Below are 23,356 nucleotides of genomic sequence, written 5' to 3'. Positions count from 1 at the left end.
AAGTTTTAGTGAAGGGTCTGTGTGCTACAGCTTGAAAAGCAATTATTTACAAATGATCAAAGCATTATCTCCATTTGTAATTTCATAATATCTCTGCATCTTGACAATTAGACACAGTTATAAATAAGCACTGCTTTGTGAGATGGAAGGAAAATGGCTGGAGATGGTCCCACATTGATTATTTTTGATGTGTGGGGTATATGGAGGGAAAAGAGGAAACTGAGAAAATTAAGTAGTCTGAATATCCTAAGTAATTTTTGATTTGTTAGCAGAGAATCTGCCCTGCTCTCTCAACGATTCTTTGAGATCAACCTAATGACTCTGGTTCTTGAGTTCATCATACATTTTAATCTACCCTTATTAAGTTCCTGTATGTGCCCTAAACAGAAGGCTGTAGAGTGAAGTGGTTGAGAGATGGATGCTGGAATTAGACTCCTTGAGTTCAAAACCTGGCTCCCACTTCTTAGCAAGTGAGCTTGGTCAAGGTTCCTCTCTGCTTCCGTTTTCTACCTATGAAATAGAGAAAGTGCAATCCATTGGTTGTGGTGAGCATAAAATGAATTATTTGCAAAGGGCTTAGAACAGTGTCTGACATACAGCAGATGCTCTGTAAGTGTTTACAAAATGTTTAAGAAGACAAATTGTTAGGAATTTCAGAGTTATACACTACCTACTCAAAATGGATAAATGGGTGGAGTGTTACCATATCTCCAACTGAGGCAAAAAAGAACATGAGTATGTGTGTAGTTGAGGGGTGGAGTTAGGACTTGTGAGATGAAATGACTAAGAAACTGCAGTCTATGTATCTTTATCAGCATTTCAGTCATGGCATCATAGCAGTTAGGTCCACAGCAAAGTCCCCAGACCTCAGTGTTACCTGTTGGATCAGGAGAAAGAGGGTGGGCTTTGCAGTTGTTACATGGCCTAAGCAGAGATGGATTCTACTTTTCTGAGGCTGAGTGGTCAGAGCAACAGTTTTAGAAACACAGTAAGAAACAGCTTCAAAAAGTTGACTTTGCTGGTAAACAAACCCAACTGCAGGATACCACAGTGGGCTCTATACAGCATCAGGGGTGATCTCTGAACTACTGGCCAACCTGAGGCTGGGCCCTGGTAGGCAGTGGGCAAATGCCACCCAACTCTTGTGATCAGCACTAGAGATGCTCCCATTGAACACTTGATGTGGAAGGACCAACCCTCCAGCCGTGGTCATGCCACAATCAGCATATTTTCTGAAGACAGAAAGAATACGAACTCTCTATTCTTGATTCTCCTTCAATTTCCTCATGGTAAATGGAGAATATAGCAATAATAATTTCCACTTCATATGTTTGTAATGATTAAAAAATGAGCATAAAAGTACTTAGTAGTTAGTAATAGATACTGGTATTCTTTATCCTTATGCAGATGATATATGTCATGTTGGTTTGTTTATAATGCAGGAATGGATGCTTTCTGAAAAGCTGTGTAAATAATTTCTTATGTACTTACAGGCCCTTTGAGAGAGAAGACCATGGTGTATTAATTTTGGCAGTCACATTCACTTCTCTGTCCCAACACAGTAACTTGTTCTTGTTAGATGTGGAACAAGAGAGTATATTACTCTCTAAAGAGATTGTATAGGAAATAATAATTTACAGAGAACTTATCAGTGCCCTATTAGCAGTGTTTAAAGGCTAATTTTTTTTTTACATGAAGTTTGCTTAAAGTGAGATGCTAGCATATGGCAGTGTGTGTGAATTTATACACCTACCTGCTCATACCCACTCACTAGCTCCTCGTCCTGCCTCCTGAGACCGCAGCTCTCTCTTTGTGGATGACAGTGTAAGTAGCTAGCTTGCCAAGGTTTGGGAAAATGTCTCATTTTTAAAATCATAGAGACATTTTATTTAAATAGTTCCCTGCATTTTCTGGAAATATCCCTCCCACTTTTTTTTAAAGCACTATACAGCACTATTTCTTATAAGACTCCTCTAATTATTGAGTTATTTAATTACTCAATATTGACAAAACTAAGATGGATTCAAGTTTATAGAAAATTAATGATGTGGGAGCCTGGGGCAGGAGGATCATGAGTTTGAGGCCAGCCTAGGCTACATAGTGAGACATTGTCTCAAAAAAAAAGGTAAGTTATTCTGAATAGCCATAATTTTTTAATGGTTTCTTTCACAAAATAAAATCAGAAGACTGGACAAGACCCAAAAATTCTGAAGACATTGAAGACAAACATCTGCTATGTTGTGTTTCTTTTTAAAAAATATGAAAGAGGAGTGGAGCTGTAATCTATGCCAGATAAAGATCAATCACCAGAAAGGACCACAAAGGCTTCTATTTTGTAAAAAGATTTATGAAGTTTAAAAAGTAGGAAGAAAGAATAGAACAAATCTATCAAATATCCTCTTTGCTGGTTGGAATAAAGCTTTTCTTTTGGAGTTGATTTTTAAAATAAATTAACTTTTAATTGACAAATAAGATGGTGCATATTTATGGTGTACAACAGTGTGTTTTGAAATATGTTTGCATTGAGGAATAGCTAAATAGAGTTAATTAACATATGTGTTACCTCAATATTCTCAAGTATTTGTGGTCTTAGCAATTTTTGAGTATAGAATATATTATTATTGATTATAGTAACCATGTTGCACAGTAGATTCCTGAGCTTATTCCTATAACTGAAAATTTATATCCTTTAACCAACATCACCCCGTGTCTCCTTGACTTACCTAGTCCATGGTAGCCACCATTCCACTTTTAGCTTCTCTGGGTTTGACTTCTTAGATTCTGCATATAAAGGAGTTATGAATGACATCAAAGTACAAATGATGACATGAGTCCCATTCTCATTTTGCTAGGAAGAGGAGCTTTAAAAGTAAAATATACTGGGCCACTGACAGGAAGTTGGTAATAAGCCACTGATGTTGAGAAGATATGATAAAGGAAGAGCTGAAGATACCTTTGATGGGCTTTGCCATTTTGTCTCACATTGAATCTAGTCCAGTTTCTCCCCATGTAAGAGCAGGCAGAGCAGGACTGGAGACTTTTATGTCTCAGCTACCAGCACTGTGCTCTTTGATCTCCTTCAACCTTCTCCAAGCAAATAACCACTTCAGAAGCTGAACCTATAACTTGTGCCCCAGGACTGGTTGGTATAGCTATAAATTGCTTCTAATTGTCCAGATGCTACCTATTCACCTTCCACTCCAGTCTTTTCCAGAACACTTTTTACTAGTCAATTATAAGTACTTACTATAGGTTCTGACTCCTTGCCCTGAAGTGTTGTTAAGTTTAAATCATTACTGGCAACTGAACAGAAGAATATTGACTTTAAGTTGTGTTAACTTTTGTGATCATTTATGTTCAATTGTTTTCTTCATATGGAATAAATTAAGACTGAAAATATGCATTCTATATTTAGAAAACAAGTGTTTTTTCAAATGTAATAACCCATGATTAGCTCTGGTAGTTGTCCTAAAGTTTTGTCTCATTATGTCCAGCATTTAGCCATGAGTTTGTCCTCTAGAAAATCGGAAAAATGTAAAATGAACTCTATTTTTAAATCACTTCGGCTTTGAGATTGTACAGTCTTTCAATTAGGAATAGAACAAATGTCTCCAATTAAGAATAAAATAGAATTAACTATTTCTTTGCTCTTTTACAGAAAGAGTTATGAGGCTTCACTTAGCTTTGGATGTCTCCTTTGGAGTGCCTGTGATGTTATGATCAGAACGAAAAGTAAGTGTGATTGTCAAAGTGTATAAAATTGGGGAGAAAGACCACCATGAATTAGAAGAAAGACTGAACCATAGTATATTATAAATAAATAAAATGACTTCACTTTGAACATATAAAGTGCATAGAATAGAGCTTATAGCCATGATGGTTATTCTAATAGTAAAGTTGTAATGGCTGACACTGACCTGGTATTTATTATGTTCTAGTCACTGTTCTGGGAGCCTCATGCAGACCAGCATTTGATCCTCACAGCAAGGCCATGGGGAAGGAACTGTTGCTATCTACATGCTACAGATTAGGAAGGTGATATGCTGAGAGATGAAGCAACTTGCCTAAGAGGATAACTACACAGTGAAGGATGGTATTTATAACCTTACTTTTAACGAATCAACACTTATTTAAAATGAATATTAGAAATGCCTTACTTTGGTTGTTGCTGAAATGAAACAAACAGGCATTTTCAAGACCAAATTTAGCTTGGATATTCATGCAGTTCTGTGAATAAACCTTTCTCAGGCTATGAAACATTCTGAAGGAATACATTTCTAATTCTTTCCATATCCCCCAAAAGACAATTGCTAAAATTTAGAGCAATTGTCATTGACATTTATCTTTCTTCTTCTCATGGATTTCAAATATAAAAGAATGTCTCAAACATAAGACACACAAATAGTTTTGGGAATGCTGCAAGAGGCATCGGTTGCAAAAAATTGATCTGCAAATTTTAAATAATACTTTATTTACACTGTTAGTTTTTTTAGTCTCTCTATTCAGTTACAGAAAAAGTTATTCTTAGTCTTCAAGTTCATAGAATTGTTCACTCACTGTCCCTGCATTGTAGTCTTTTCTAGAAGAAACGCAGAAGTACTCAAAGTGTCAATATGTCACCATATATTCAGGGTCTGTTATAGCCGAAATGTAATAAAAGAAATTTGAACTGTACGGTCATAGGTGCCTTGAAACATAATTTGAGATAATGCCAAGCTCATTTACATATAGTTAAAACTTACCCATGGAAAATATAATAATAAACTATTACTCTACCTTCAGTCATTTGCAGTTGTTTGAGTACATTCAGCACACATTTGGAGCGGGATTTGAGTGGGATAATTGACTGCTGTAGTAGAACCGTGAATCTTGACATGCGCCTCCTGCATTCCTACTAGCTAATGTGCTGTATGTGTGAACTGGAGCATGCACAAGAAATACTACGAACTTGAGATTTACAGTGGCTGTGGCATAAAGCAGCCCACACCATGGGATGATTGTATCACCATCATCCTGAAGTACTTAGAATGCAGCAGAAATCACCTTTGTATTAATTAACTAATGTAATCATCACCCCATAATTTAATCTATGGAATAAGAACTAATATCATGGCCACTTGGTAAAAGAGACAACTGGTTCCTAGAGAGTTTAGGTAATTTGGCAAATGAACACGAACAGATTCTGGGTTCCAGAGATATGTCCTTCAGGGTTATAATCACGAGGAACAAGTAGAACACACAGAAAAGCCTTTGGAAAGCATACAGCAGGTTCTCCATAAGTGTTAACTAGATACAAGTAATATAAAAGATACTAGTGATAATAGTGAGTGGATTAACAGTGAACATTTTGAGTTCTCTTAAATTTGTGGAGAATTTCACATTTTAATGATAATAAATGTAGCCCTTACCTGTAATCATCAAGCATAAAGATGCACCACTTGTCTTGGTTTTCCCAGGAAGTAGGCTCTGGGATGGAGAGTTGGGTGTGGAAGGTTTGGTGGTGAGTGCTCTCTGGAAATACAGTTGTGTGGAAGTTAGGAAAAAAGGGGCAGACAAAGAGGCTGAAACACAAAGTTGTCAGCAGCTGAGGTCTTACCCAATTTTACTGGGAGCTGAGATTACATTTTGGAGTTGTTCTAAATTCAGGTCAGGGGAGCAGAACTTAGTGTTACCCACTAATCAGTTAGTCAGTTGTTGGTCATGGGCTTCCCCCTGAGATGGGGAGTAACCTTCAGTGAGACAGTTCCCTGTGGGTGGTGGGAATTTCTTATGAATCGTATGACTAAGCCATCAGCAGCTAATATTCCCAACAGCAGGGAGATGAATGTCTAACCCCGAAGATGGGATATGGGTGGAACACCAAAGTATTCACTCCACCACTCCACCCAATTGGAAAATTAGGAAAAGTCACAAATAAAAAATTTTTACATTTCTAAAACTATAGATGGTAAAAGAAATGTGAAAGATGTAGTACTTACTATTCTATTAAGTTAGCATAGATAAAAAATACTCAGTTAATGCTTAACAATAATGAGAATGCCTCAAGGTAGGAATATTTTTTAAAATTAAATAATTTATTTAGACATAATTTCAAACTTATGAAATTCACAAGTCTCATACCAAAAATCCTCATATCCCCTCACTCAGATTCTCCATGTACTAATATTTCAGCACATATGCATACATACTCTCTCTGTGTGTATAAATATACTTTTGTCTACATAATGTCTACATAATCTATGTCTATAGCATAGGTTGGCCCCTGTAAACAGAGCTTGACCTTATGATAGTGACGTGGAACTAAGACCTAAATCTGAGTCTTACTTACTTAATCTTTGTGTCCTTGAGCAAGACGGTTTTCTCTGCTGCTTTGGTTATAAAGTAAGAACAATGACAGTTCCCCTGTATTCTGATTTCTTTTGGTGTTTATGTTAGATTCTTCACACAAGACTCCGCACTTGGCAAGTACAGTAAAAGTTAGTGGTTTTTTAATTGTTATCATTATTATTGGCTCCTTGAGAGTCAGGATTCTACCTAATGCATTGCTCTGAGCCCTCAGTGCTTAGCTCAACACCTTGCTCCTGATGAGTCTTCAGGAAATGTTATGTATTGATTTTCTTCTTTGATATTATAGGACTAAGACCCATGAGGATATGGATCGGGGGCTGATCTGAGGGCTGAAGGCAAACTTCAGACTTCAGTCTGAGAGACTTGTAGGGAATGAAAACAAGACTCAGAAGCTGGAAACTTTGTTAATGACTCTCTGCTGGAGCCAAAATAGCAATTCATTGGCTGACTGAATAAAAGAGCATTATTCTCTTCTCTCCATGGCTCTTTAACCTCATCATGAATGTTTGGACTGTAGATATCTGCCATCTAATATTCTGGATCAAAACAATAAAAACTGGGAAAACTGAGAAGAGGGGAAATTTTGTCTTGAGCAATCCTTAGAGTCCCTAAAAGGAAATACTGATATTTAAAGAAATGCTTGCCACCTCTGCCTGTCTCCTGCAGCTGGCTGTTCTGCTCTACAACCTGTGGCCTTGGGGACATCAAAAATGTGGCTATGACAAGACTCAACATCAGAGCTGAGGCCAGTAAGGTGCTGGAGTGAAGTAATGAATACAGAAGGGAAGGGCTCAAGTTCAGAGCATATGGTAGATGAGATAAAGCAGAGGCCTGATAATGCTTTGCATTGCTTTTTGCTCATTGGCAGATTAAGCCATGAGAGAGCTAATGATGTAGTTTACTGAACCCAATACATCAAGGTGTCTCCTGGGACCACTGAGGGTTTGAGTCTGCCAGGAATCTTCCATCCATCTTTGCTTCTTTCTGAGGTTTGACATCTTGTTCCCTATTCCACTTGTAGGATAGGAGTAGGGAGTGTGACTGCTGGTAACTTGGGTATTATTTGGCACCAAAAAGACAGATGCTGTTCTCTCTTATCAATTGTCTGAAGCATCCCTGGGAAAGGACCCTGGCCTGGCTGGAATTAGGTACCCTCCCCTGGTACAAAGCCTTGTATCCCAGTCCACCTGTGTTCAAGGAGCCAGGTCTGTTCTCAGATCAAGGTGAGAGTCAGGAAACCACCCTAACTTGGGCAGTGATACCTATTTCTGCAGAGAAAACTGGGAGCTTATTCTTTATCTCTTTTATATCAGTACTGTTCTTCCTGCTATATTTTGACCCAATAGTTTAAGACACAAACTTAGAGGCCTTGTCCTTGTCCGCAACCTCTTCCTTTAGACAGATGTGCCCTGGCTAATTTGTCTGTCTTTAGACTGGACACGCACCCATTCCCCTGGACATGGTTCTAAACAAACCTTGGACTTCTCAGTCCCCCACAGGACAAAAATCTTTGTCCATCTTATTCTCCTTCTGTCTTTATTTTAATCCTCCTATTCTATTACAGGGCTTTCTGCCTTCTGACTCCTTTGACTTTTCTCTAAATTCTCATTCCGCTGAGAACCCAGAAGGCTTTCCATACAAGTTTGTACTTCTAACTCCCTTGCTCAGGTACAGGGGCACAACCATCCTGAAGTTCAAAGGCCACAGCTTTATCTATGCATTCCCATCATTCATCCTTTCTAGAAAGAGTTCTTGCCTTTGATTTTTCTTATATGTGCCTGGTATTGTGCCAATTCCAGCATGAGGGAAAACCTAACCAAGAAGTTACAAAACCACAAAGTTAGAGAGAACTGTCATTGGTTCCATGTGATTTAGGAACGAGCCAGTGGATTTTTAGATGGGTCCCCAATATTTTATGCATGTGTTTTATTTTTGACTTGCTTCTAGATATATATCAGATACATTCCTGTGCTTGGGGCTTCTTCATGCTAGGCAAGCACTCTACCACTGAATTAGCTATACTTCCTCATCTCCCAGCTAGTAGATATTTAGTAAATGATTTCTGTGTGTCAGTAATCTGTGAGAGGTGTTATTTCAGATGAAAAAGGGAAAAGATAGCTCTACCCTTCTGATATTCAGAGTCTGGACAGATGGTTAAAAACCAAAAATATCCTGATACTGTGGTGGTAAGTACTGAAGAAGAAGGAAACACAAATATCTCAGTGGGTGGCAAGTATTGGGGGGAGGAGTCATTACAAAATGAGATGATGGGGTATATTGCTATCCTATGGCTGCTGTAACAAAGTACCACAAACTCAGTAGCTTAAAGCAACAAAAATTTACTGTCTTACAGTTCTGGAGCTCATCAGTCTAAACTCAAGGTGTTGCTGAGCTGTATTCTTTCTGGCAGCTCTAGGGAAGAATCTTTTTTTTTATCTTTTCCAGCTTTTTTGGTTCTTGTAGTCCTTTTTTGCTCATAGTTCCTTCCCAGCTTGCAATTGCATTACTCTGGCCTTTGCTTTTATTAACCTTTCATCTCATCTCTAACTGTCCTGCTTCCCTCTTTTGCTTATAAGGACCCTGTGATTACATTTGGCCTACCCAGGTAATCCAGGATAATTTCCCAGCTCAAATCCCTTAATTTAATAGTATCTGTGAGTTCCATTTTGCTATGAAAGGTAACATATCCATAGGTTCTGAGGATAAGAATATAGACATTTTTGGTGGGGATCATTATTTTGCCTATGACAGAGGGCTAGATTGTCTTGAAGGTCTCTTTTAACTCAAAAATTCCATGGGCTGATTGGCGCTATGTCAGCGTGATTTGTTTCATTTAATTACTAGCCCTGACTCTGTGCTTTCATTGTGTTTCATTGTGCTCAATGAAGAGACAACTTTGTGGAGCTCCAATTGCTTCTGTATATCTTGACCTTTGGGCTGCTACAGAAGGAGTCATGTGGGGGACTTAGAATATGTAATGCCAAGGGTTTCAAAACCCAAGCTGTTTTTGTGATAAACACAACAGTAACTGAAGGACATCTTTTGTCTCTTGCTCAGTCACAAATTGAACCCTGAGTCTGCAAGCTTATACTTTCCTCTGAGGTCATGGCTCATCTGTATCAAAGGAGGCCTGAACAGCAGTCACAAGAGAAGTCATGCTCACTACTGTCCCAAAGTGTGTGGGACAGCATAAGGCACAGATATAGAGCATAAAGATGGATCTGCTGGAAATGGAGTGAGATGTTGAGTAAGAATTATTGGATTCTTTGCCATTTATATAAAGAAGTAGAGATAGTACCAAATGGCAGATGTTTTGAAGGTCATTGATATTCATCTTTGAAATAAAATCTTTGGTTTATAAAGCTTTAACTTTCAGAGTGGTCTATTGCTTTGGCCACTTAAAATCAGATGGTTTTCCCTGACCCCAACCAGGGAATGTGGAGATGATGAGAGGCTGAGGGATGCTGGCTCAGGATTGAATAATTGGAAATACGATTCACCCTTTTGTGTTTTTAAGCTTTCCCCTATCAACTATTGCTTATTTGTATTTAAATGTTTGTGGATCCTGGGAGATTTCCTTGCCCTCCTCCTTCCTAACAGAACGCTCATTTTGTTAGATATCCATCCTGCCTCCTGCAGCATAGGTTCCTCAGTATAGGTTATCTTCTCCTCTGGGAAAGGGAAGTTGATTAGTCCAAGTGTAATCCCAATACCCTGACAAGTGACTGGTTCCAGAATGGGCTGTGGCCCAAATCTGGCCAATGAAACTCAAGGAGAGTTTGCAGTTAGCCTTTGAGAACTTTATTTGCTTTCAAGAAAGATGTAAAATGTCACTCTCTTTCCCTGTATGGATGAGAAGAAAGAAGCATGTAGTTCTGAATGCCACTGGTGACAATTATACAACCATCACAAACAAGTAAAAGAAAATAAGTAAAACCTAACACTACAAGAACTCTGGTAGTGTGTATGCAGGAAAAGAGAGACAAGAGAGAAACCATTGCTTAGTCGCAGTGCCAGATTATACCAAATGTATTATCACTTCAATATGCAATCAATATAAAAGCTATTTATGAGATATTTTTACTTTATTTTTTCCAAACCAAGTCTTCAAAATCCCTGTGTGTGTTTTTCCACTTGGAGCAAATTTCAATTTGGTCCAGGCACATTGCAAGTGCTCAGTACCCAGATTTGTCTACTGGCTGAGGTATGCATTGGACAGCATAGCGCTGGAGTCTGCTGAGGTGCTTCTCACAGAGGGAGTTTTTCCTTTGTCTTTCAACTCTGATTTACTGTTTAAGACTTGTGTCAGTAAGTTTTAATTCCAATTATGAACACAGCCAGGGTTCATTTTCTTCCCTGAAAACTGCTAAGCTCTCATTTAGATAATTGAATTTAATTATTTGCAAATAGAGCTGAAGAGGTAGGAGGCACTGTTTATGAATGCAGACATTTGTTTGCATTATTTGTTTGAAGGGAAAGGTATTATCCAACTGAAATTTCTATCACCAAGACAAACTATTTCTTCCTTCTTATTAAATCCAATAAATATTTTAAATTCTTTTTTTATCTGACCCATCTATTGACCTTGACCTATCCATTGACTATGTTGAACATTACTTTCTTTCCAGAATTCTCTCTGCACTTGGCTTCTGTGGAAGTCACTTCCCTTGACTCGTCTACTTCTCTAACTGCTCCTTCCTTGGGCTCCCCACTTTTTCTGCCCTTTCCTTAATGGTGATGGTCCAGTAGTTAGATCTTTGCTCTTCCTGTCCTTTGTGCTCCATCTATATTCATTTTGAATGCTTTCATCTGTCCATGATTAACCACAATTTATATACTTTCTTTTCCTGGCTTATCCTAGCAGTTCTTAAATTTTTAGTCAAACAACTCCTTTAAACTGTAGAAATTATTGAGGACTCCAAATAAATCTTGTTGGTATAGGTTATATCTATCAAAAGTTGCTGCACTAGGAATTAAAAGTAAGAAATAAAAAAATATAATTATCATCCATAAATGAAATTTTATGAAAATGGCTTTATTTGACAAGACAAAACAATTTGGTAAGAAGAGTGGCATTGTTTTACATTTTAGTAAGTATCTTTAATGGTTGGCTCAATAGAAGACACCAGAATTTGAAACCAGTTTCTGACATCAATCTTTGCAATGTGTTGCTTGGTTGAAACATGTGAAAAAGATCTGGCCTCAAAAAGAAATGCAGTTGGAATACTAGTTTGTTAATGTTGCTATAACACACATCCACAAACTGAGGGACTTAAGCAACAGAAATTTGTTGCCTCACAACTGAGATCAAGGTGCCAGCAGGGCTGTGCTCCCTCTGAGGGTGGCAGGGGAGACAGTTCTTCCTCCCTGCTTCCAGTTAATCCTTGGCTTGTAGCAGCTTAATTGTGGTGTTTACATGACATTCTCAGTGTCAAGATTTCCCCTTTTATAACAATGCCATTCATATTTAATTAGGACCCAACCTAATGAACTCATTGTAGCTTGGTGTCCCCTGTAAATGCCCTATCTCCAATCACATTTGGAAGTACTAAAGGTTAAGACTTTACCATATATTTTGGGGGGAACAGTTACAGTTCAATATCAGTGTGAGAGGCAGGACTTCATAGTCCCCTTCTTAAGTGGGTCTTGGTCTCCCAGATGTTATTGGATCACACTTTGAGAAACATTGCTCAAACCCACCCTTTATGTCACAATTTAGAAGTTGCTGCTCTGCAAAGCTCTTCTGACCAAAGTGCGTGTACAGTGCTTCTGTGTGCACAGCAGCACTCCAGGCTGCTTCTCCTTTAGAGTGTTTAACATACTGTTTGAGGACTCTCTGTCACAGAGTCTCTGCTGTTATTGGACCTAACCATAAAAATGGGTTGTCAAGGGGTCTTTTTACTTTACTGGATCTGACCATGTGAAAATTGGTCATCAATTTACTAGCTGTTAGGAATCACTATTTTCTGTTTTGTGTTGAGCAATATGGCAAAATATAATTTAAGTCATGCCTGTATGTTTTATATCTTTTATTAAAAAGTCTCTAAACTTGACTGATTATTTAAAATAGTACTCTTGGTATAGAAGTTCTCTGTTATATCTTTTAAAAAATTTTATTACATCCTTGTGGCTGATGTGGATGGGAGGACATTCTGTGCTGTATCAATTCTATCCTACAGGAGAGAAGTCTTCACACATGCAATTATGACAGAATGTGGTGAAGTACTCCATCCTGTCCACTGGGTTGTTTTGAATTCCTTTTTTGCTGCCAGAACAATATGGCAATATGGAGAATTCTGGAAAAGATTTCATCAAATTCCTGAAGTCTGAGACACTGCTTATTCCCTTCTCTCTTCTTCTCCAGTCCAATTCCTTGTATTGCTCTCCCATATGTGAGTATTCTTTTCCTAAAATTATTTGTCTGTTTCTCTAAGTAGAGAAGAATGCCTGAATTTATGTGATATTGGTAGTTATTATTTTAGATGTTTGGATTTGGAATGATTTTAATAATTTTTTTGATAGTTTTGGACTCAGGGCCTTGAGCTTGCTAGATAGGTACTCTACTACTTGAGCCATACCCCTCCCCCCCATCCCTGGAATTCTTTTCTTATGTTTTTTAATTGGTTGAATTAAAAATTGGAAAATTTGAATTAATGTATTTTTTCAAGCAATGTTTACTAAAGGTTATTCTATTAAGTATGTCTCCTTGAGACTGGCTGGAATAAAGCCATTTATTCTAAAAAGCATTGACACTTGTTAACCTATATTTTTTGAGAGATTTAATTAATGAGAGCATTAAGTTAATTAAAGATAAAAATAGCGGCAACTAATGCAAATAGTAATTGAAAGATGTTCTCAGGGTTTCTGTGGGATTTTACTGAGTAGGTAATAATGGTTATACTACCATACTAGTTCTTATTGATTTCCCTTGGTGGCAGGTACATTCAACTCTCAGGACAATCCCCTGAGATACAGTCTAGCATTTTTCCCATTATATACCAAGGCAAAGCACAGGGTGGTTAAGTGACTTGCTGAAGGTTACATAACTAGTAAGTGGTGGGACTGAGATTCAAATCCCAACAGCTGGGCTCCAGTGTCAGTGCCTTTAGAAAAGAAAACTACCAGGCATCCTTCAGAGGCACATTTGGTTTCTTTTAAATTTTACTTTATTGTTTTTACATTTACTTATATGTGTACACATTATTTGGGCCACCCCTCCCCCCTACCTCCAGGTAGAACCTGTTCTGCCCTTTTCTCTGATTTTGTTGAAGAAAAAAGAAAAAAAACATAAGATAAAAGGAAAAACAGCTTTTTTGCTAGTTTGAGATTAGGATAGATATACAAGGCGATTCCTTGTGTTGTTTCCATGCATATGTGTATTTCAATCCAAATTAGTTCATCTCTACCAGACCTCAGAGGCACATTTGTAAGAATCACATTTTGTTTCATGTCCCATTATTTCAGTTTGAGGGGTTATTCCTTTTAAAGATGCAAGGCCCTCATTCTGACTTCATATTTTCTAGGCAGCTTTCCCAGGCCTATGCTACAGGGCTGTATGTATTCTTCCTTCTTACTTTCCTGTCATCAAAATTTGTCAGTCTTGCTTCTCAGTCATCATAGTTCTGACATTAGTGGCTTGGTGTTGATAAGCATGTCAAGTCTTATAACATATTACCAGAGACAGGCAATTGTTCTTAAACAGATAACAGTTAAATAGTAGGAATTATGAAACATTAGGATTTCGGGTCATATTGGTAATTGCTGTGAATAGGCACTTACTAGCTGCTGAGAACTTCTCATACAGGATTTCTAATCCTTTTCCCATATTGTGAACTTGGTGTAACAGTCTGTAAGCAGAAAGCAGGCTCAGCAACCAAGTTTCTTGCATATGATCAGAAAGGTGCAATGAGTTCTCTGATTCCCAGGTCTCTCCTTGTTCACTGTTACCTTCTGGCCGCTCTCACAGAGCTCCTGAGACACGGAGTTTAAGATCTACACAAGGTCTGGGGTTTAATCTTGTGTGATCGCTAGTCTTGCACCACTCGCCTCCCTCTCTGTCTTCCACTTTTCTTTCTTTTAGTAAAATATTTATGAAGAGGGTTCTCAGTACATTGTTATTCTCATTTTGACATATTATCCTCACATCTTATTGTTTTTTAAATTCCCTATGGAATTAATATTCCAGAAATGGTGCTTTGCTTAATAATTTTAGGTGTTTTATTGTTTGATTGCATTTCTTTGAAGCAATTGCACTTACTGCTTTGGAATTTGATCAGTCTTACAGATTTTTCTTCTTCTTCTCCTCCCCGCACCCACCTCCCTAGACGAGTTCTTGTGTTAGTTTTATTTGAATGATGTGTTTTATCATGAGTGATTAGAAACTTTCATATCTGAATTCAAAATTTGTTAAGATGTCAGATTTTTTTTTTTATTTTATTGTTGTGCTGGGGGTACATTGTGGCATTTACAAAAGTTCTTACAATATATGAAATATATCATATATACTTAATTTACCCCCTCCATCTGTTCGGTCCTTTTTAAGTACTAGGGTAACCAGGGGAAACCTTTGCCTGGGGCAAAGGTCAGTCATTCTTTAAACGATGAATGAGTGTTATCTAAACTTCCCCTTTCCTCTCTGTGCCCTTTATTGATTCTTAATCTGGTGCATCTGAAAACAATGCCTGCAGGTCATTTCTAAATGCTGACCCTCTGAGAAAAGTCAGCTGCCTTTATGTGTTTAGTATCTGCTGAGCAGAAAATTGAGGTATTCTGGAAAATGAAATTCCTTGCTTTTCAGTAAGATCACCTATGCCCCTCACTTTTTAATACTCACGATAACAATTTTCCTGGAGGTTGGTTGTCTTATAACTCAGGAATGTTGAGAACATGTGACCATTCATCTTTACATGAAGAGATAAAAGGGGTGGTCCTGGGCAAGATGGTCCCAAAGCACAGTGATCAAATTTCACTGACCCTCAACTCTTCCCTCAAATACCTGTTGTTTTGGTGTTTCCACTGGACTCCGATATCCTATCCTAATGTATCCTTTCCAATAAGGCTTTACTTTGATGCTCACTCATTGGGCTTTTAAAATTTCTCTTCCTGGCCTTATTCCTTCCCATCTGATAGTGGTACAATTCCCAGATTATAGTCTGGATCCTTACCATAAGGATCCAGTGGGTCATTGTGGTTCAGAGTCATGGAACACTAGAATTGGAATAAACTTCAGAATCATTTTAGCCCAGTCACTGAACAAGTGGGGATTGGACTTGGAAATATAAGGTGAACTTGCCACACTGGATCTCCACTTTAGTACTCCTCAACTGAGTCACTTTATGTTTATCCTTCCAACATTTTAACAGGACCTTCAAGACCAGTGTTTTCTAAACTTGGTCAGTCATTCAAATCATCTCCTTCATGCTTTGGATTTTCTAGGTCTGTGCTTAAAACAGAAAAACTGGACTTTTAACAGGCCCAGGTAATTGTAATGACTAGCATATATCGGAAAACTGCATCAATCCTAAAGACCGATGTAGTAGCATTGCACATCCCAGCTAACAAGTCAGGTGAATTAGGATTATACACATATAGGATATTGAGTTTTTCTAGCTCAGATTGGCCACTCATGAAGGTCATTGTGGATTGTAAAACAGAAGTATGTATATTGCATTGAAAATGGAGAGAGAAGAATAGTTTCTGCACTCAGGGGGATGTTGCTACAATAACAGCTGCTTCTTCAGACCTTCAGCTAAGTCAGCTGCACCCACCTGAGCCTTGTATTGCTTTTGTAGACAAAAAATAGAAGAGATGTACATCTGAATTTAGATATGCAGGACCGTGACAGAATATGTAGGTTTGCAAGTAGATCAAAACAATCTAATGAGAGAAAGAGCTTGGATTGAGGGTGCCCATGGGTCACAGGGAAGACGGGCATCCTGTATCTAGTAGACATGTCTTCGTATTTCATGATTTTTGTCCTGAGATCTGAGTTTGTCAGGATGTCCTTTATTCATAATTTTTGCAATAAATTACAAAATTCCTCTGCTAAACTATTTTTCAAAAAATTTTTTGTGGTGGCACTGGGGTTTGAACTCAGGGCCTCGTGCTTGCTCGGCAGGCACTCTACCGCTTGAGTCACTTTGCCAGCCCCCTATTTTTCAAATTTTACTAGATGCCTTATATTTCTATTTGCTAAATCCAGCTATCCTACCATAGAGCCACAATTATCTTTGCAAATTTGCAGAAATTTTGGGGAGGGCATTGAATTGTCCATAAATGGCAAACAGTGTTCCAGATAATCTTATCTGGATTATTTAGGGCAAGGTGATTTCAGTTGATGTTGAGGTTACAATTACAATCGGCTAGTCAAATCCAGCTTATATTAAGGGTCAACTGGAAGCTATACAAATCATGTCCAGGCTACATACCTAGAACTTTTTTTTATATGATGTGTTGTGGAATCCAGTCTCAGCATTGTAAAAATTTGGCAGAGGATCCTAAAGTGAAACCAGGAATGAGAACTACTTGTCTGTAGAGAGCCATCCTTTGTGAAGCCTTAAGCATATACAGCTATGATGGGCAAATGTAAAAGAATGGGGCCTTACATGGAAAGGGGAGTGGTGAACTCCAGTGAGAGGACTGGTTCCATTGGGGTCTGACAAACTTCTGGGATGCTGGGACCTGACATATATGTTAACCAGAAATATATGTTAACCAGAAAATTATTTCATTCTTTCCTATTGTATAATTCTACAGAAAACAGGGAGAAAAGCCAAGTGTCTCCTGTCTCCACTGTGTTAGGGTTTAATCAAAGAAATGGACCAATAGGAATTATGTAGTAAGAGATTTATTGAAAAGAATTGGTTTGTATGATTGTGGGGGTTAGTAAGACAAGATTAAAATCTAAAGGAAGTCCAAACTCCATGGAGCTGAATATCAGGAAGGATGAACTTTGGGACATGAGCTGAAGCTGCTGCCATTGGCAAAATTTCTCCTTCAGGGAAACCTCAGCTCTGCTCTTAGGAACTTTCAACAGATTGAATGAGGCCACCCCAATTGTGTTGGCTAATCTCTGTTACTGAAACTGATGTGAACTCTAATCATGTTTACAAAATGCCTTTGCAACAACACATAGACTGGTGTTAGGCTGAACAACAGGCTAACCTAAAACATCACACCCACTTCATACTTTCAGTGGTACCATGAATTGAACTCAGGGCTTTGCACTTTTTAGGCAACTACCCTACTACTTGAGCCATACCTCCAGTCCCCATTTAGTACTTTTAATCCTTTCTTAAAAGTCAGTGGTGACTGCTAGACTGTAACTCTTCACAGCAGAAAGAGGAAGTAGATTGAGTCATTTTAGCCAAAGTGACTTATTGTTACTTATTGTTACTAATCAGTGTGACCCAGGAATGTTGGGGAGACTCAGACTTGGCACTCATTTTCTCAATTGGTTGTGGAAAGATGCAAGGGTAGAAAGAGAGACAGGAAAGGAAATGAAGGACAAAGAGCCAAGTTCCTGCCCAGAGCCTGTGGACTTGAGAGGAAACAAGTACACAAAAGAAGCTAGAGCTCCATTTATAATCTTGGTTGAGCAGTTGGGTGTGAGGCCTCAGTTGCTTCTTATTTAAAATGTACTTCTGGTTCCTTTAATTCGCAGGTGGTGCTAATGAAATTGAGGTTGTGAGTGTGATTTTTCTGAGTCATTTAGCTTTAGGGTTTCACAAGAACAGATTGCACCCCAACCCTGTAGAGTCCTCTTAAAAACTGCCACAGCTGCTGGGTGTGGCAGAATGCAAAGTTTATTCCTATTACTGAAAAAAAAAATCTCTCTCAAATTCACAGCCTCATTATGTACAGTCTTTGCATCGTGATTTGGCCTTGGGCCAAGAGTGAGGAGACACCAATGCCTGTGTCTGGCTCAATCATCAGGTAGTTGTGCCTCAGTTTCCTCATCAGCAAAATGGTGAAAGTGCTTAAATAGGACAGAAAAGTCATCAACTCTCTGAACCTTGAGATTCTGTGTTTGCATATTCTCAAAATAGAAGCATTTGGTAGCTTTCTCAGCTGAATCCCCTTACATAAGGCTAGGGCAGTCTGAGAGACGAATTGGGTAAATGTTTTTGGAGATATTTGGTCCTGGGATTGTATCATTAGGACTTGTAAAGCATGTCTAATTTACCTAATGGATTATAATGTCTTGGAAATGGCCATAGTGATCTATTTACACTGAATGCCTGAGTGCACAGACTATTTGTATAAATAAGCAATTATGTTCCCTGATGTAAGGTTATTTGTGGTCTGCAGATCAGTTGCCAGCTGCCTTTAGTCTATAGTGTTAATTTGGGTAGTGATTATATCCTGCACATTATAAATCCTCAAATAATCATTATGAATAGCAGCTGCTTGAGTCTTGGTTGTTTTTACCTAGATCTAAAGGCCAGCCTAAAACAAATCTCATGTTTAAGATGGGAAGTTATATGGAGGAGTCCAAAAAACATTCCCAGATCTATTTTATGTGCAGTGTTGAACATGACCTGATGTATGTTTGTGTACTTTTCTTTTTCAGGAAAGGAATGAGAAAACTTAGATTGGAAACACAGTCAATGGCAGGGACCACATCTGAGTGTATTTTTCTATTTGTTGTTACATTTCTCTTCAGCCTGGGATTTCCAGTGTCTGCAACTTGTGGCCATACATTATCAGTAATCCTTCTTTACTGTCTGTAGTATTACCCAGAGATGTGATGGAGACCTTTGCACATCTTTATCATAGGAGACAATGCAAAATTCTTTCCTCCTTTATCTGACTGGCATATTGTAAATATATGTCCTGATCTAACTGGAAATAAGCTTATTCCAGGGCTGTCAAATTCACTTCTGACTTCATTTAGACCTTTGGGCATTTATCATTCATGACATTCTCTTCTCCCATTTTCTCTTGCCAGTACCATACATTATTGATAAATGATTTATTCACTCACTTATTTACTGTCTGTCTTATTTCAAAAGGATCTTAATTTTTATAAGCATGTAATGATAAAGGACAAATAAATTTAATGTAAGAAATCCAAGTAAAGGGAAAATGGGTAAGAAAAATGCAATGAAGTCAGAAGTGACTTTAGACCAAAGGGGGCATATCATAAAGTCCTATACTTGGTCAGAGGTGGGCTACAGTTTGGCCTTAAATCTTTTAACAACCACTGGGAAGGGAAGCATGACTTGAAAAAACTTCACAGAATCAATTTGACAAAAATCAAACCAGTCTGATACTGAAGTAAAAGAAAAACCCACTTGTGTTATCATAGAGAGGACATTATGAAATGTGATAAAAGGCACTTTGATAATATTCTTACACTCCATTATTGAGAATGTAGGCGTTTTACTTGCCATATAGCTTCTGCATTAATATTACCCCTCATTTATATTAGGACCACCACATCTGTGCCCTTTGAGACCAGTTGTGGAGAGTGATTGGTCCTTAACTAACAGATGACTTTTCTCATCTCTTTTGCTCCCCCATAAACTCATGCTGCCATTTATTTTTTCCAGGAATTGCTACCATTTCTTTTAGTGTTCCCCAGTCCCTAGTTTGTGTTCTTCTTAGACAATCCTTGCAGGATGTCTATATCCTATAGTTCTATATTACTGTTATAACAAATTAGACCTAACAATGCAAGTTTATTAATCTTACAGTTCTAGAGTTCAGAAGTTCTGTTTGGATTTAGACTAAAAACAAAGATTAAGGAGGGCCTTGGAGATTCTAGGGGAAACTTTTCTTGCCTTTTCCAGCTTCTATGGCCACTTGCATCTCTTGGCGTCTGCCTTCTTCCAGTACGTCATGTCATTTTGATGTCTGGCCTTGTGATTACACTGGGCCACCTGGGTAATCTAAGGAACGCCCTCCAACCAAGACCCTTAATCTAATTTCATCTGCAAAGTTCCGTTTGCCATGTAAGATGACACATTCACAGATTCCTGGGATTAAAATGTGGATATCTTGGGTTGGGGTGTACATTACTCACCACATAAGAGAAGTGGTAACTGGAGGAATGGGCTGTGTGCAGTACTATGTTACATGAGCTTGTTCAGTAAGTGTATGAAGTGAGGGTCCAGGCAGGAAATTTGGGCAGTGCCTCAGATTCAGTAGAGGGAATTAGGTATGGGAACCTCTTTACCTAGAGAATACATAGCTGAAAGCAAGGGAAGGTGAGACCACTCAGAGAGTAATAGCAGGAGGAAATGGTGTTACCAGAGTTGGGGTCACCAGGCTGGATCTGAAAACATAAAGGAGGCCTTGTCTGGCAGGAGCTGAGATCATGGAATATGCAGAGCTACCATTGGAGATGCTGCCTCTTGGGAGAAATGAAGAGGGAATACCGTGCTTTCTCCCTCTTCCTCACTGCCTGTCTCCCACCAGTGCCTTCTGTTTATGGCTAAACTAACCAGAAGCTAGTAGGCAAAAGAATATGAATGCTGTTGTTGGCAGGGCCCTGTGAAATATTGCCCAAGAGAGGAGCAGCAGGCAATGGATGTGAGATCAAACTGGTGACGGTCTGCACTGCTCATGTGGTGAAACAGTGCATATGAAAAACAGGAGGCAGACATCCAGTATGCCTTTAGGTCTGTCTACAAGCACTGTCTGTCAATTTAGTACGAAAGAAAAAAGGTGTTTGAGTATATGTGATGGTGGGTGGGAGTAGAAGCAACTGATTGACGCTTTGGTAGGATTTCCCCAAGGAAGATCTGAAATGATTTTCAGCCACTTAGAAAAGAGCAAATGCTCTTTTCTTTATGAAACTGAATGGATGATTGTTCCCTCTGCTTTTTCATCCTCCCTTTTCTCCCTTTCCCCTCTGGCTCCCTCTTTTCCCTTCTCCTGTTCCCTCCCTCCCCTCTTTCTTTCCTGCCTCCCTTTTCTCACTTCCCCATGTGGCCTCCTTTCTTTCTTCCTTCCTCCTCCATTACCCCTCACTCCTTACCCTTTTCTTGTATTCATTTAAAACACAGCTTTTTATCAGTCAACACATACATTTTTATTCACAATACCTGTGAGTGACAGGTTCCTCCGTCTTACCTTGTCTACCATTGTGTTGATTGACTATAGTGCTCTTAAGACCAGGGACTTCAGAATTATTTCATTAGCATCACATTTTTTTGTACTTTTCTTAAGGAACATTTTTAGGACCGCTCCTAGGATCCAAATCAATATGTGGTATTGAACCTCCTTTAATCCCAGTTATCTGTATTCCTCTCTATCTTCTATTTCCTGTCATTTCCCTGGACACACTTTTATTTTGTCTTTATGAGATCTTAGCTCATTGGCCTTAGGGGGCCACTGTTCCGCTCATATGGAAGGCTGTATAGCCAACAATTATGATGCTAATTCTCAAATAAAAGAAGCCCACAGCATAAGACCGTGTGCTTCTGCTGAGATTCTAACCACTGCTTGACATCACTGTACACATACCTAAAAGATTTGTGCTGAGGGGAAATGAGGAAAATATTTTTCATAAAAGATGAGCTTCTGCTGGGAAGAAATTGAGACTATAAATGCAGTCAGCCTGCATTTGGTAATATATAGAGAAGTTGATTATTAGTTTTGAGACCACAGGAATAGAACATTGAATTAGTCACACTCCTGAGCATCAGTACTGCTGTAACAGAGAGGCCACACAACACAGATTCATAATCCAGATTTCCTAGGATCCAATCCACTTTCTAGCCGTATGACCTTGAGCAAGTTACTTAACTACTCTGTGCTTCAACTGTAAAATAGGGATGATAGTGGCAGTTTCTTCTTAGCTCTGTTGAGAGAATTAAGTAAGTCAGTGTAAAGAGCTTAGAGCAATGTTGAGAAGTTAGTAAGAGCTCTGAAAAAATTTCCCACCTTTTTATTTGTTCTCCTTCTTTCCTGACAGCCATTTCTATAGGTAACTGTTTCTAATGTGTTTGTGTTAAGTATACATATATACATATATATGTATGTATTTTTGAAATATGTAATGTGTATATGTGTATATATATATGTCTGTGTGTTTGACTTGGCTTCAGTCTACACATTCTGCTGTTTCTTATTTTTATACCCAAGGCTGTACTTTAGTAATGGATACAGTTGTCTATATTTGCATCTAGTTTATTACTTTCACATACCTTGTAACATTGGCCCAGTGATTCTCATGTAAGTTGCCTTCAACTCCCAGCTACGGACAATTCCACGGCAACCATACTTGGACAGAAAGTAGGATCACAGGTCATATAGGGCATTCATAATCTTACTAGGACTATGCCAGGTTGCTTTCCAATATGACTGCAGCAGTTTGTACTCCTATCAATAGGGCACAAGAGGTCCTGATTTGTCACAGCTTCCCTATCAGTAGACATTAAGTACTGTTCCTAATTAGGTGCAATTTGGTTTTCGATTTTCTGATTATTTGTGACACTGTAATCTGTTCTTTTGGTTTTTCAATAAATATATTTCCTCTTATGTGCATTATTTGTGGACCACAAGCTTCTGCTTCCAGGTATGGTTGAGTGCTTGCAGGAGACTGATGTTTCCATCAAAGATTACAGGATTTAGAAAAGGTAGAATAAAAATATTTTTTAAAGGTATTGGAGAATCTGTGAGTTTAGGGACAAGATCTAAGGATAAAGTGAAGTTAGCAATGTTCTGCAGCCACTTTTTTTTGTTTTTTTGTTTGTTTTTGCATTTCTTTTTTTTTATTGGGGGGAGGGGTTCCAGCATAAGCCAGAAAACCTGCTGGACAAATTCCAAAAGAGCTGTGACACTTATGTTTTTGCATTTCAAACATCTGCGCTCTGAAGGGAGAAAGAAAGATTGTGTTTGCACAGACAGCACAGTAGATTTGGGACTGTCTTGAGTAGAGCTTACCAGGTTCTTAGACCAGCCAGTTTCCCTGGAAAGGAGAAAGGAAGGGAGGGGAGAGCCCAGAATAGAAAGTACAGAAACCTGATTATGGAGGAAGTACCCTGTACCCTGTTCCCTT

General features: G+C 38.5%; 2 long non-coding RNA genes and 1 other non-coding gene across 3 annotated transcripts in view; 1 reads left to right on the top strand and 2 right to left on the bottom strand.

Moving 5' to 3' along the window:
• Positions 1-342: 342 nt before the first annotated feature.
• LOC141423929 (uncharacterized) lies at positions 343-5,526 on the bottom strand. Its single transcript, XR_012448695.1, has 3 exons — positions 5,409-5,526; positions 2,724-2,781; positions 343-510 (listed from the first exon to the last, which is right to left on the bottom strand). It is a non-coding gene; the product is annotated as an uncharacterized lncRNA (long non-coding RNA).
• The window catches only part of LOC141423928 (uncharacterized), a 38,157-nt gene continuing 18,455 nt past the window's right edge, over positions 3,655-23,356 (top strand). Inside the window, exons 1-2 of the long non-coding RNA XR_012448694.1 lie at positions 3,655-3,732; positions 3,939-4,093. This is a non-coding gene — a long non-coding RNA (uncharacterized lncRNA). The remainder of the gene's footprint in view (positions 3,733-3,938; positions 4,094-23,356) is intronic.
• LOC141424475 (U7 small nuclear RNA) lies at positions 23,081-23,140 on the bottom strand. Its single transcript, XR_012449390.1, has one exon. It is a non-coding gene; the product is annotated as a U7 small nuclear RNA (small nuclear RNA).

This window comes from Castor canadensis, chromosome 6 (assembly GCF_047511655.1).
Source record: "Castor canadensis chromosome 6, mCasCan1.hap1v2, whole genome shotgun sequence".
Classification (NCBI taxonomy): Eukaryota; Metazoa; Chordata; class Mammalia; order Rodentia; family Castoridae; genus Castor; species Castor canadensis.
Note: the sequence above shows the minus strand (reverse complement) of the source record. Positions and strands in the feature narration are given on the sequence as shown.